This window comes from Barbus barbus, assembly GCF_936440315.1.
Source record: "Barbus barbus genome assembly, chromosome: 3".
In the NCBI taxonomy this organism is placed as follows: Eukaryota; Metazoa; Chordata; class Actinopteri; order Cypriniformes; family Cyprinidae; genus Barbus; species Barbus barbus.
In genome coordinates this window covers 42,819,039-42,832,090 of record NC_136731.1, presented here as the reverse complement: position 1 = coordinate 42,832,090, position 13,052 = coordinate 42,819,039, and positions in this window count along the sequence as shown.

Below are 13,052 nucleotides of genomic sequence, written 5' to 3'. Positions count from 1 at the left end.
TATTTGTATACTTACTACATAAAGTATACTTAAAAATATACTTGAACTTTACTTAAGTATACTTAATATATATACATATATATATATACATAAAATAAACTTGAAGTATACTACTTTTTGGTAAGGGTGTGTGGGTTTTCTTCTAACTTACATTGTAGGAAGTCCTGCTTGGTGTCATATTCAGGAGTCTGAATGATCGGGATGGTTTTCACTACAGACATCAAAACACATCTGCAGTTTAATTCTCATGTCAACAGGAAATCATTTTTTAAATATATCCAGTTCATTTCATTTCATTTCTGAGACCAAATTAATGTTTACCTGTTCCAGAAATGTTTTCTATAGTCTCTCTGGAGAACCGCTGCAGTTTGTCTCTGAGCTGAGAGACGGATTTCAATACATTGTCAAAAGACAGCTGAGAATTGACAGTGAGGCTGTCTCCAGAGAAAGAGAAAGACGACAAACTCTACAAAGACAAAAAGACAAACTCCCTGTAATTACAGAAGCTGGTTGAAGTCCTCAGTGTTTGAGAAGATCTCTGTCACCTGGAGGAAATGAATATGATCATCTGTGTGTGAAATTGCTTCAGCTCAGCGTCTCTCCTCTTCAGCTCATTGATCTCCTTCTCCAGTCGCTCCAGTTGTTCTTCAGCTCGACTCACTGCAGCTCTTTCCTGATCTCTGATCAGGTGCTTCAACTCAGAGCGATGTTTCTCAATGGAGCGGATGAGTTCAGTGTAGATCCTCTCACTGTCCTCCACTACTGTCTGTGCAGAGCGCTGTTAAACACATCACTATCAGCTCATCCGCTCATGGTTGTCATTGACCAAGTGGAGGAGAGGTTTAGTAATAGTTCACCCAAAAATGCATCCTAATTTTTTGTCTTTCATTCACTGTATGGCTTTCTCTCTTCTGGATCACAAAGCTGCTAGGGTTTTTTTCTCCATACAATGAAAGTGGACAGTGATTTTTACATGCATAAAAAGTATTATAAAGGTACCATTAAAAATACTTGTGCAATAAATTCAAGGTCCTCTAAAGCCATACACTCGTTTTGTGTCAAGAACTACCTGATTTTCTCTGAAAATATCACACATTATTTTGGGTCATCAAAAAAATTGCTGTCCATTTTTGATGTATTGAAAAAGGCAGCTCAGATTTTCTTCTTGACGTCTCATAATCTTCTTTAAAGAAAGAATGGATTTGAAACAAATGGCAGGATTTCCCATCCTTTTCAAGCTGTCAACAGTTTATCTTTGTCACCTTATGAGACTCCACAGCTTCTCTCAGCTCCTGAAGATCTCTCTCTCTCTTCTGAATTCTCAGAATCATTTTCTTCTTAGTCTCCTCCAAATGTGCCTGCATGAAACACAAATATTGAAAAACCTGAGAAAAGGTTTTCTGGTTTTCCATGTTAATGTATCAAGTTGTGTCCTTTACCTCTGAAGAGATTCTCATGCTGTTCAAGGTGAATTTGACAGTAAGAGTTCCAGCACTCCCGGCACGTCTTCACAGCTGTCTGTTTTATTCCAGAGCAAGCGTCGCACTGAACATCTCCAGATCCACTGTGAGGATGAGCAGGAACTGGTGGAGGACCCGGAGCAGCTTGGAGTCTCATCTTCTTGAGTTTCTCCACCATTTGAGCAAACACTGTCTGCACTGAGGACAGCAGTAGATTTCCTTCCGATCCTCCTGATTCCAGATTTGTGAGATGCAGCTCATACAGTAACTGTGTCCACAGGGAATCGTCACTGGATCCTTGAGGAGATTCAGACACACTGAACAAATAAATTCATCCTGATCAACTAAAATATTGGCTTCCGCCATTTCACTGTATGAACACACAGACAGACAGACACGTTATGCTCTCTAGCTCAACAGTCAAGATACATCTTTGATACCTGATGCATCTGTATGACGACATGCTTGAGAAACAGGTTTTTCTGAGTGACTTACTGAAACTGAGCAGATTTTTAGATAACTAAATGATTCCAGTTTTAACTGGCCGAAATGATAAAATACTCTGAACTGACCATCATTGCATTATTACTGATTTCCATAGTCTTACTAACTACCTTGCGGCACATTACAAAATCACCACAATATCATAACTGGACCATGATCAACTTGTTGCATTAAAAAAAAAAAAAAAAAGCATTACACAGAAAACGCTCAGTGTGCAGTTTAACATATTATGTTAATGTTCTAGGCTGATCTGCTTGCCTGAGTAGCCATCATCAGTAAGCTGTTTACTGAATTGTAACTTTTAATAGGGCATGTTAAGCATTTTTCCCTTTGAATGCACGGCTGTTTTAATGATTGAAATACTGCGGCAGGTGCTGTATATTTTTGTTGTTGCTGTTGCTTGTCTGCATTACTGAAACATTATCGTTTTTCAGATCTCATCCGACCACATTCCTGAATCCCTACACAAGGTTCAAGTTCTGCATAAATTAATTTTAATCAAAAAAGGGCAAGAACTTGTACCCAAAATAAAACATTTTACAAAATGCCTGGTAAGCAGAATATTCTTTTTAACACAAATGTGGGACATTTCATTTAGGTTTTAAATAAACATACGTACACTCAAACATTTGAGAGCAATGTTTCAAAAATGTAATAAATTTCAACCAGCTTAAATTCCAAACAGAAAAAAAAAAAAAAAAAAAAAAAAGATTCATGTATGTTTCTCCTGGAAAACTTAAACTGACTAGATGACCAGCAGCATATAGATATGAAGACACTTGTAATTCAATACATTTTATTCAATACATCACACACATACAATACAGCTATATGAAAATGCTATATGTTCCAAAAAAAAAAACAGTTTACTAGTAAGGTAGAATAAAAAATGACTGTACTTGCGGACGTAACAAAACTTTGGTCACCTGGGCAGCTTCGGTGAATATCTGGGACAGATCTTCAATTTATTCATCAACCTACAGCTATGTTTAGCCTACTGGAATCCCATCTCTCACAGGCTGTCATAAGTAAATGAAAAGGTTATCAAGACTATTTAAGATGTAGTGGCATTGGTAATCACGGTAAATTGTCTGTTATTTACTCAAGTTTGCCACTTAACTACCATCAGGGCATGTGACCTATTAAACTGTATTTTATTAGAAGAGTTAAAATCTACTTTTGAAAGCCAAACAAGTTACATCACACACACATACAAAAAAAAAAAAAACAGCTTTATCAGTTCTTACATTACAGCCCTTTTTTTGCAGTTGAGGTCAAAAGTTTACATCCCCCTTTCAGAATCTGCAAAAAAAAAAAAGTTAATTATTTTACAAAAATAAGAGGGAACATACAAAATGCATGTTAATATTTAGTACTGACCTGAATAAGATACTTCACATAAAATATGTTTTCATATAGTCCACAAGAGAAAATAATAGTTGAATTTATAACAATGACCACATTCAAAAGTTTTCATCCCCTTGATTCTTAATACTGTGTGGTTACCTGAACGATCCAAAGCTGTTTTTTGTGATGTTTTTTAGTTGTTCATGAGTCCCTTGTTTGTCCTGAACAGTTACTGCCTGCTATTAAATCCATCAGGTCCCACAAATTATTTGGTTTTCCAGCATTTTTGTGTATTTGAACCCTTTCCAACAATGACTGTATGATTTTGAGATTCATCTTTCCATACTGAGGACAACTGAGGGACTCAACTATTACAGAAGATTCAAACACTCACTGATGCTCCAGAAGAAAAACTTATGCATTAAGAGCCTGTCACGGTGCACACACGAGGGAGGAACCAGGAACACGCAGACGAGGATATAAACTCAAATAACACTTTACTGACATCAGGACAGGACATGGCAGGACATGGCAGGACATGGCAGGACATGGCAGGACATGGCAGGGCAGACAAGGACATCACACACCGGGGTTAACGAGTAGACCAGACAACACGAAACTGAACAGACAGAACTATAAATACACACGCAAATCATAGATAATGAGACGAACATGGCTGGATAAGAATTAAACTAATGATATGACAGGAAACAAACCAAATATGGGCACAAGAGGCAGGAACACATGACACACACACGACAGTTCCCTGACAGAGCCAGGGGGTGAAAACTTTTCAAATTTGAAGATCAAGGTAAATTTAACTTATTTTGTCTTCTGGGAAACATGTAAGTATCTTCTGTAGCCTCTGAAGGGCAGTACTAAATGGAAAAAAAGAAAGATATTTAGGCAAAATAAGAAAAATGTACACCTCTCCATCACCGGGCCATTTTTATAAATTCAACTATTATTTTCTCTTGTGGACTATATGTAAACATATTTTATGTGAAATATCTTATTCAAGTCAGTACTAAATAAACAATAACATGCATTTTGATCCCTCTTATTTTAGTAAAATAATCAGAATCAGAAGGAGCTTTATTGCCAGGTATGTTTACACAAGGAATTTGTTTTCGTGACAGAAGCTTCCACAGTGCAACAGAATGACAGCGACAGAACAAAAACACAGATAATAAAAGAATAAAAATAGAACAAGGAAATAGTGAATTACAATATACAAATTGACAGTTGTATGTACAGGTATATTACAATAGACCGTTTAGTATGTACATTTATATTATGTGCAAATTTGAAATGTAGACTAAGCATGTGTGTTAGATAAGTGTATAATAGTGCTGTGTGTTCCACGTGTATTGTCAAGTGTTCATGAGATGGATTGCCTGAGGGAAGAAACTGTTCCTATGTCTGGTCGTTCTGGTGCTCAGAGCTCTGTAGCGTCGACCAGACGGTAACAGTTCAAAGAGAAAGTGTGCTGGATGTGAGGGGTCCAGAGTGATTTTGAAGTTTTGAGCGTGTTAAGCTCCAGGTTGTTAAGACTGCACCAGACAGCCAGCTCCTTAACCTCCTGTAGACTTGTCACCGTCTTTGATGAGGCCGATCAGTGTGGTGTCGTCTGCAAACTTCAGGAGCTTGACAGAGGGGTCTTTAGATGTGCAGTCGTTGGTGTAGAGGGAGAAGAGCAGTGGGGAGAGAACGCAGCCCTGAGGAGCTCCAGTGCTGATCGTACGAGTGCTGGATGTGTATTTTCCCAGCCTCACTAGCTGCTGTCTGTCTGTCAGGAAGCTTTTGATCCACTGGCAGACGGAGGTGGAGACGGAGAACTGGGTTAGTTTATTCTGAAGGGTTTCCGTGATTATGGTGTTAAAAGCAGAGCTGAAGTCCACAAACAGGATCCTCACATAAGTCCCTGGTCTGTCCAAATCAATCAAATCAATCTCTTTATTGTCACACATCATGTACACAAGTGTACCGATGGTGAAATTCTTAGGTACAAGACTCTGTAAATTTTTCATATCTTGTTGCTTGTACTGCCATGGCACAATATACATAAACAACAATATACATCAATATACACACTTTACACAATATACACATTTGCACAATATACAATAAATAGACAATTGTACTCAATATACAATACACACATTTCCATAATATAAACATAGTAAACTGTATTTTCAAGAGACTTATATATGTATGTATAGCTTTTATATATGACTTAGTGATGTATACTGTTAGTGTTTTACTGTGAAGTTCAGTGCAGTAGTTTGTTAGTGCATAAGAGAAGATGGAGCTGCATGTGTTCTAAGCTATGCACTCTTAGAAAAAAAAGGTTATTTGGGGTTCTATATAGAACCCTAGGGTTCTATACTCGACTCCAAAGAACCCTTTATGCCAAAAAGGTTCTATATAAGGAGAAAGAACACTTTTTGGCACAAAAGGGCTCTTTGGGCTAAACTATGCTTTATGTATATTTACACATTAGGCTATTTAAAATTATTATACTACATTATATTTGAGCTTTTATTTCAATTTTACTTTGACACACCTTTATTCCAAAGAAAATAAACTTAAAATTTACATCTGCACTGAATCAACCTATTATTATACTAACAAACTGATCTGGTAGAAATGCATGTGTTCTAGCAGTGATTAGCAATCTGGACAGTTTGATCTGTTTATTAATAGGTACTAGTCTTCTATTTAATCAGCATATAACATGATTGCAAGTTCTAGTTATCATGTCATGTAAAATGCCCTGCAGCTCTTTTATTGACAACATGCTCATATGAGTTTCAGTGTTTCATTTAGATTCTAAAAGGCTTTTCTTATAACTCATCCCTCCAAACAGATGCATAAAATGATCTTTGACAAACTGCAAACAACTTGATCGTGTGTCTATGCGCTGATCAGTTTTGTCCCGTCTCTGCACAGCGGCTAGTTTCAGTCGCGCGCCTCTCGCAAGAGCGACCACTTAAAAGCGCTCGAGCGCCGCTGTTTAAACTTCAACGGTTCACGGTGAGAACGACGGTTACATTGGTAAGTGAGAAAATTAACTCATTTGAGCTTATTTTAATTACTTTTGCCCAAACCCTTGTCATTTTTAGTTAGCCTAACGTTACACGTTTATTTCAAGAAGCTAAAAGAAGAAAGGTTGTCCAGGCCTGCTCAATTCTCCTGGAGGTTTGTCATTTTAAACATGAATCCCTAAAGTATCTTGATAAAAACTGTTGTGAATTGATTAATAATACTGGCGAGAGTTCATGATATAATCTAACGTAATTATTATTTTATTTTATTTTTGCCCTGTAGATTGTATTGGACCTATACATATAGGAAAAGATGAAACACAGTTTGGGTCAAATCGCCGTCAGACCGTTATAAACATGAATTAACACCAAGAAGAACAAACAGAGAAGCAGCTGATGGAGAGGTTTCCTTTTTTCTGTGGATAACTGAGTATTTGGTGTTTGCAGTTATAGTGTAGTAAAATATAATTATTTGTTTTGCTGAAGTAACTGTATATTATTCTAAACACGCTGTATTTGGTTGTTGTAGATGTTCATGTAACTCAGAGAGCACTTTTAAAGTTTTACCACCAGTTTATCAAAGTGTTGAAAAGTGGAAGTCAGAGGAAACATGACCAACCTGCTGCAAAATAATAACACAAAAGGTACATTATTTCTTTTTCCTCACAGTACCGTGGGTCCTTTGTTTTTATTGTTTAAATGCGTATCTGAATGTAAAATTAATGGCACCAAAATTTATGAAAATCTCACTCCCATCCGGGTCACGGCACAAATGTAACCGGTTCTACTCCGCCTCGCTCCGAGCAGGATTTGAACCGTGGTCTCCGGCGTGGGAGGTGGGCACTCTAACGAGGAGGCTAAAGGCCACGGCCTCTAGCGTCAGTCGCCAGAGCACCTCTTTTTGAGATCAGGGGAGTGAGGTTTACACGCATCAGCACTTACTTGCCTACGTCTGTTACACTCATACCCCTTTTCCACCTAAGCAGTTCCAGTGCTGGTTCGGAGCCAGAGCCTAGTTTCAAACTGGTTCTTTGTTTTTCGACACCCAAAGCACCAGCTCTGAACCAGTAAAAGCAGTTCGTAAGTAGCACCAAAACACTGCTGGGCTAGAAGAAAGAACCGCTTGCGTCAGGGGCTGGGGGTGGGGTTACCGTGACCAACCAGATGAACAGAAACTTGGACCGCCATATTTGAAATAGCAGCTAAACGCTAACACGTTTGATTCGCCGTGTTTGGATGCCGATGTAGGTTCGCAAAGCCATGAACATCAATAGCAACGTAACGTCCGCCATTGTTGATAGTTTGTTTAGGCTTGTCCGGGATAGATCGGCGCTGCGCGGACCGTTCTAGGCATATCGGGGTGCTGCGGGAGCGACTGGAAAGCAGACGGCTCTTTATGCTTTTGGATCGCTCTCGCGGTGCTTTAGTGTGTTGTGTGCCGATCGATCGATCTGCGTGGTGCTGATGCACCTCGAACAAGCCTGTTGTGCCGCGCTAGTGAACCGAAACATGAAACGTATTCAGTGACGTAAGACCTGGCTCTGTATTGGCTCTCTAGCCTGTGGAAAAGCAACCGGTTCTTAAAGGGTTCGCCAGTCGAACTAACTAAGAACCAGCTATAGCACTGGCTCTGAACTAGCACCTGGAACTGTTTAGGTGGAAAAGGGGTATCACTGGTCCGCCTCCTGAGTGTCCTGCAGAGTTTAGCTCCAACTTGCCTCAACACACCTGCATGGAATCTTCTAGTATACCTAGTAAGACCTTGATTAGCTGCTTCAGGTGTGTTTAATTAGGGTTGGAGCTAAACTCTGCAGGACACCGGCTCTCCAGGACCGAGTTTGGACACCCCTGGTCTTGATGTTGCAGAACATAATGCAGTCCTGTGTTGACTGCATCGTCCACAGACAATGCTAAATAATTAACATTTTGCAGATTCTAAAAGGGGGGTGTAAACCTTTGACCTCAACTGTACTCATACTTATCTGATGAGAAGCTTTACTCTTATTATACCTGTGATAATTAAATGCTCATTATATTTATGGTTGGAAAAGCCCCATGACATCTTACTGATACAGATTTATCATGTAATGACAAAATAATCTGTAGAGTGTCTGCATAATTTAATTTATCAGATGGCACAGTTTAACTGATGAATCATCTAATCCAAACACAGAGTGGCTGAGTGAATGTGGTCTGATCCACATACACTCCTGTTCTATTATTGGACACTACAGGGAATTTAGTCTCTATGTTATTGTGCCAGAATGAGCAATAGTCTGGAAAGCAGGACAAACTCCAGGATCGATCATTACATCCAGCTGCATTCGGAGGACCCTCTTCCTTCCTGCTGATGATCTTGTACGTAATGACCCATCACCGCTCCACTTCACCTCCCAGTAACAGCGTCCAGTCACACTCTCTCTACACAACGCCTCGGACCAACAATCAAATCTGTCTAGATGATCAGGATACTGCTGATCTGTGTCAGTGCCAGTAATGACCGTGTGTTTTCACCGTGTTTTCATCAGACAGATGGAGCCAATTATGCACTGAGTTCAGATCTAGAGTCAAGAGATGAGAATCTGATGGAGATAAACACATAATCACTTATGACTTCACATCATTAAGATAACACATTAGCTGGGTCTGTTTTCATTAATAAAGTTGGGACATGCATCTCTCTCTGACTTGTAAAATCTTGAATCAAACCTCAATCCGTTTCATAATACAATTGGTTTTCATCATCGGTTTCATCAATTATTTGTTGAAGCACAGTTTTTTAGACCAGTTTTTCATAGGGACTCACTCTATAGGAACTCCTCTCTTGCGTCATTATCAGGAGGGACAATGACCTGGACCTGGACACGTTTCACTATGAACACCAAACAACATCTGTGCATCAGTGGAAGCACTTTAATTCTCATGTCACCAAGAAATTAAACTACAACTATTTCATATTTAATGAATGATGCTCCATGTTTTTTTTTTTCTGAGAATAAATTAGTATTCACATCTTCCAGATGTTTTCTATAGTCTCTCTAGAGAACTGCTGCAGTTTGTCTCTGAGTTGAAAGATGGATTTCACTACAAAAGCCGGGCAGAGGGCTTACGTGTTCGACTGCAACAGAGTAATGTTGTACTGGGACACTCAGACAGTGGAGGGCATGCTCTCTGCAGTCTCTCTTGTCCAAGAAAGCTTGAAATCCAAAAGAAACACTGAACACTTTGAGGCAGTCTTTAATGAGGCAGGAGACGTGTGACAATCTGTCTCTAGAGCCCATTGTTCCACCACGCACACATAGGCCCCCTAAGAGATATTCTGGGCAGGCTCCTGCATACACACCTGGATCAGCTGTGGATTTTTACAGAGTAGAGTTCTACCGTGTCCTTGACACAGTAGATGCACAAACTACTGAGAAGTTTATGCAACCAGGCAAGAACTGGAAAACTCACCCCTGACTCCCATTACAAATAATGCAGCAGTTCGGAAATATCCTGAACTGAACGAGGAAGACTTGAAAGTCCAATTAGCCATGTTTAAAAACAAGTACAAGGTCAGCACAACTGCAGATGCTGTGCATGTTTTGAGAGAAATGCACCCTGAAGTCAGTGGCCTATTTGATCAGGTAGAGACATTAGTAAGATTGTTGATGGTGGTGCCCATATCATCTGCTGAGGCAGAGCGCAGTTTTAGTGGGTTACGCAGGTTGAAAACTTGGTTGCGATCAACCATGACACAAAAAAGACTCAATGGCATTGCTGTGTGCCATATTCACCAAGAGAGGCTTGACAGACTGGACAGGCAAGAAATTGCCCAGCAGTATGTTCAGGGTAATGAAAGGAGGAGAGATGTTTTTGGGTCCTTCATTGAGTAAATGTTTTTGGCTGCACTAGACGGAATTTCTCATACTCTGTATACTTGTTTTTATTTATGTAAATATGTTGTTGTTATTTTATTTTATTATTATTATTATTTTTTGCACATAGGTTCTTTGCTTTTTTGTTTATAATGATAGACTTTGTATGCTGAGATAAGCAAATGTTTAAATAAAACATACTTTGCTGAAAACATGAAGTTTTGGTGGGTGATTGGCATACTAGTCAAATAACAGTCTGATCATGCATTGCTAGTGGTGATCAGGTAGGCCTTTGTTTACCTTTGTTCATTGTTGTTTATCCATGATTTCAAATAAGAATCCCCCAATGGCTTTTTAGTGCAAATCATTAGCCCAAATTACGCAAAGTAACTACTTGAGCACTAGTTAAAGCCCAAATTACGCAAAATAACGAATTGAGTTTAAATCATTTGCTGACAGCTTGGTTCCCCCCAGTTAAAAACTCCTGCGCCCCTGTGTTAACTCAAAGGCAGCGGAGTAACAACTCATCAACAACATGAAATTTTAAGTCAGCATGCACAACAAAATTTTTATAGTAAATACCGCTATGCCACTGCAAAAACATACTCAAAAATTGGGTCAACCACTTTATTTTTATTTTTTTACAGAGATATGAAAAGACTACTCTTCATGAATCACCACCTGCTGAATGGTGGATGGCATTTACTGCTTCCATCGTTGATAAAAGCTTAAAGTGTGCAGATATATGTATGTTAGCTAATAATTGCCCTCATTCCAGTCAACCGTGCTGATTTAGAAAGTGAAATCCAGTAATACAACCCAAAACTGACATCTGTCAAACTGTGAACAATGTAAACACACAATAAAGTCAATATTGTCAAGCTTTAGTGATTTAAACTTACATAACCTTTCACCTCCAACCCTGAAAGTTTCAATTACCTTTTAAATTTAGATACAAAGATTTTATTTCAGTGATCCGACCTTCAAATTATTTGAAGAGTATTCAGTGTTTTGTGATTCAGCTGAGTTTCTGGTGATCCAGGGGGCTGTTTCATAAAAAGGTTTATCAAATAAGCCAGGCTTATTTCAGTTAGTCTGACTTATTTTGAACCAAATCAAGTGACAATAAGTCTGAATAATTGAGGGGCTTCATAAAACCAGGAACTAATCGGGGGGTTTGTCAGAGAAGGGACAGAGCGGTGTTAAATAAAGGTAAATTAATTGAAAAATAATGCTTTTTAAAAAAACAAAAATAAATACTAAAGTTTTACTGCACCCCATTAACACAATCAAGCCTAGAAAAAAAACAGCCAACCATCCTTTTAAACAACATTCAGTAGGCCTAAACTGTATCTCACATTTCTGCACAAACATTAAACTCCTTTCAGCACAATACTTAGGTGTTCAAAAGACAAATACTGACCAAATGACACTTGCTTGCATTGATAAACATCTTTAAACAGAGCAGCTACACCTCCACCTCTCCTAACAGTCCTGCAGACACTTATACAATTAAAGTTAGGAGGGGCTGTTTCATTGAGGACTGTTGAACTGCAGCCGTCTTCTAACCATGTTTCATTTAGAAACATAAAATCCAGGTTGTTTGTGGTTATTAAATCATTGATCAGAAATTATTTATTTTTTAGTGAGCGAATGTTTAAAAATGCTAACTTGATGTAATTACATTTTGTCTTTCCTGTAGCTCAAATAGTAGAGCATGGCACTAGCAACGCCAAGGTCAAGAGCTGATAAAATGTAAAAACTGTAACTTGAATGCAATGTAAGTCGCTTTGGATAAAAGCATCTGCTAAATGTTGTCTCTACAGCAATCTTAGATTGATGCATTATAGGCCGCAGGTTAGATGGGTCAGCCGTACGGCTTGAGAAGGCCTTAGACTTTCTATCACTTAATAAAACAGAAATAGAGGAGGCTACAGGCACACTGGGTTCCCGCTTGTTCTGTAAACATTTGTGAATGTTGCTGCTAATATAGCGGGGACCTGACACATATCACTGAGAGCTGTTATCAGTTGTTTTTGGTTCACCTACACATGATGGAGGAGGGTTTGGGCCCTGGCGTTGTGTCAGCAGCCGGAGAGCTCTCGCAGGAGGAGGAGGGTGAGCTGGGCTTGCAGTCTTCGGTGGTTGTGGGGCCCGCCGTTTTTTAGTTGATATCTGGGGGCTTGCAGCGAAAGAGTGGGAGACTTTGGTCCCAGCATACACCAGTTCCTCCATTTTCTGTGAGAAGCTTAGAAGTGGAGATGCTGGGGAGAGGGATAGTGTATCTGGTGAGATGGGCTCTGGCTCTTGTGTTTCTGGTGGCTATGATATGTTGTCCGGGCTTCCCTGGCAGTAGCGCTTCAACGGATAAAAACACATACAATTATTTATTACAGTTACAATTATTATCTCGTAAAAACGTAGTCTTAAATTAGTTATAAAGTCTTAAATGACCGTAAAGAGTTTGGAGAAAATAGGATACGTGTCAGATCCGTGTCCTGTGCATCAGGTTTTAAAGAGACAGCGCTGATTTTGAAGTGAAACTTGCTGAAGTCTGTCATTGATGTAAATCAAAGAACAAAAGAAAAAGAGAAATCACTCGACTGCTCTAGTCGCTGATTAACTTTTGTAGCTGAATATAGATTAATCTGTATAGTTCATGCATATAGGCTACAATTTATAGTTTATGTGAAGATAATATTTCAGAGTTTATTAAATGTTAAAAATAATGGCTTTCAATTATACTGTAATGTTAAATGGCTATATTTAATAGGGAAAATTGAGGGAAAATGCATTTAATAGTAGCAGTATTGGTATTAATCATTCATTAATACTAG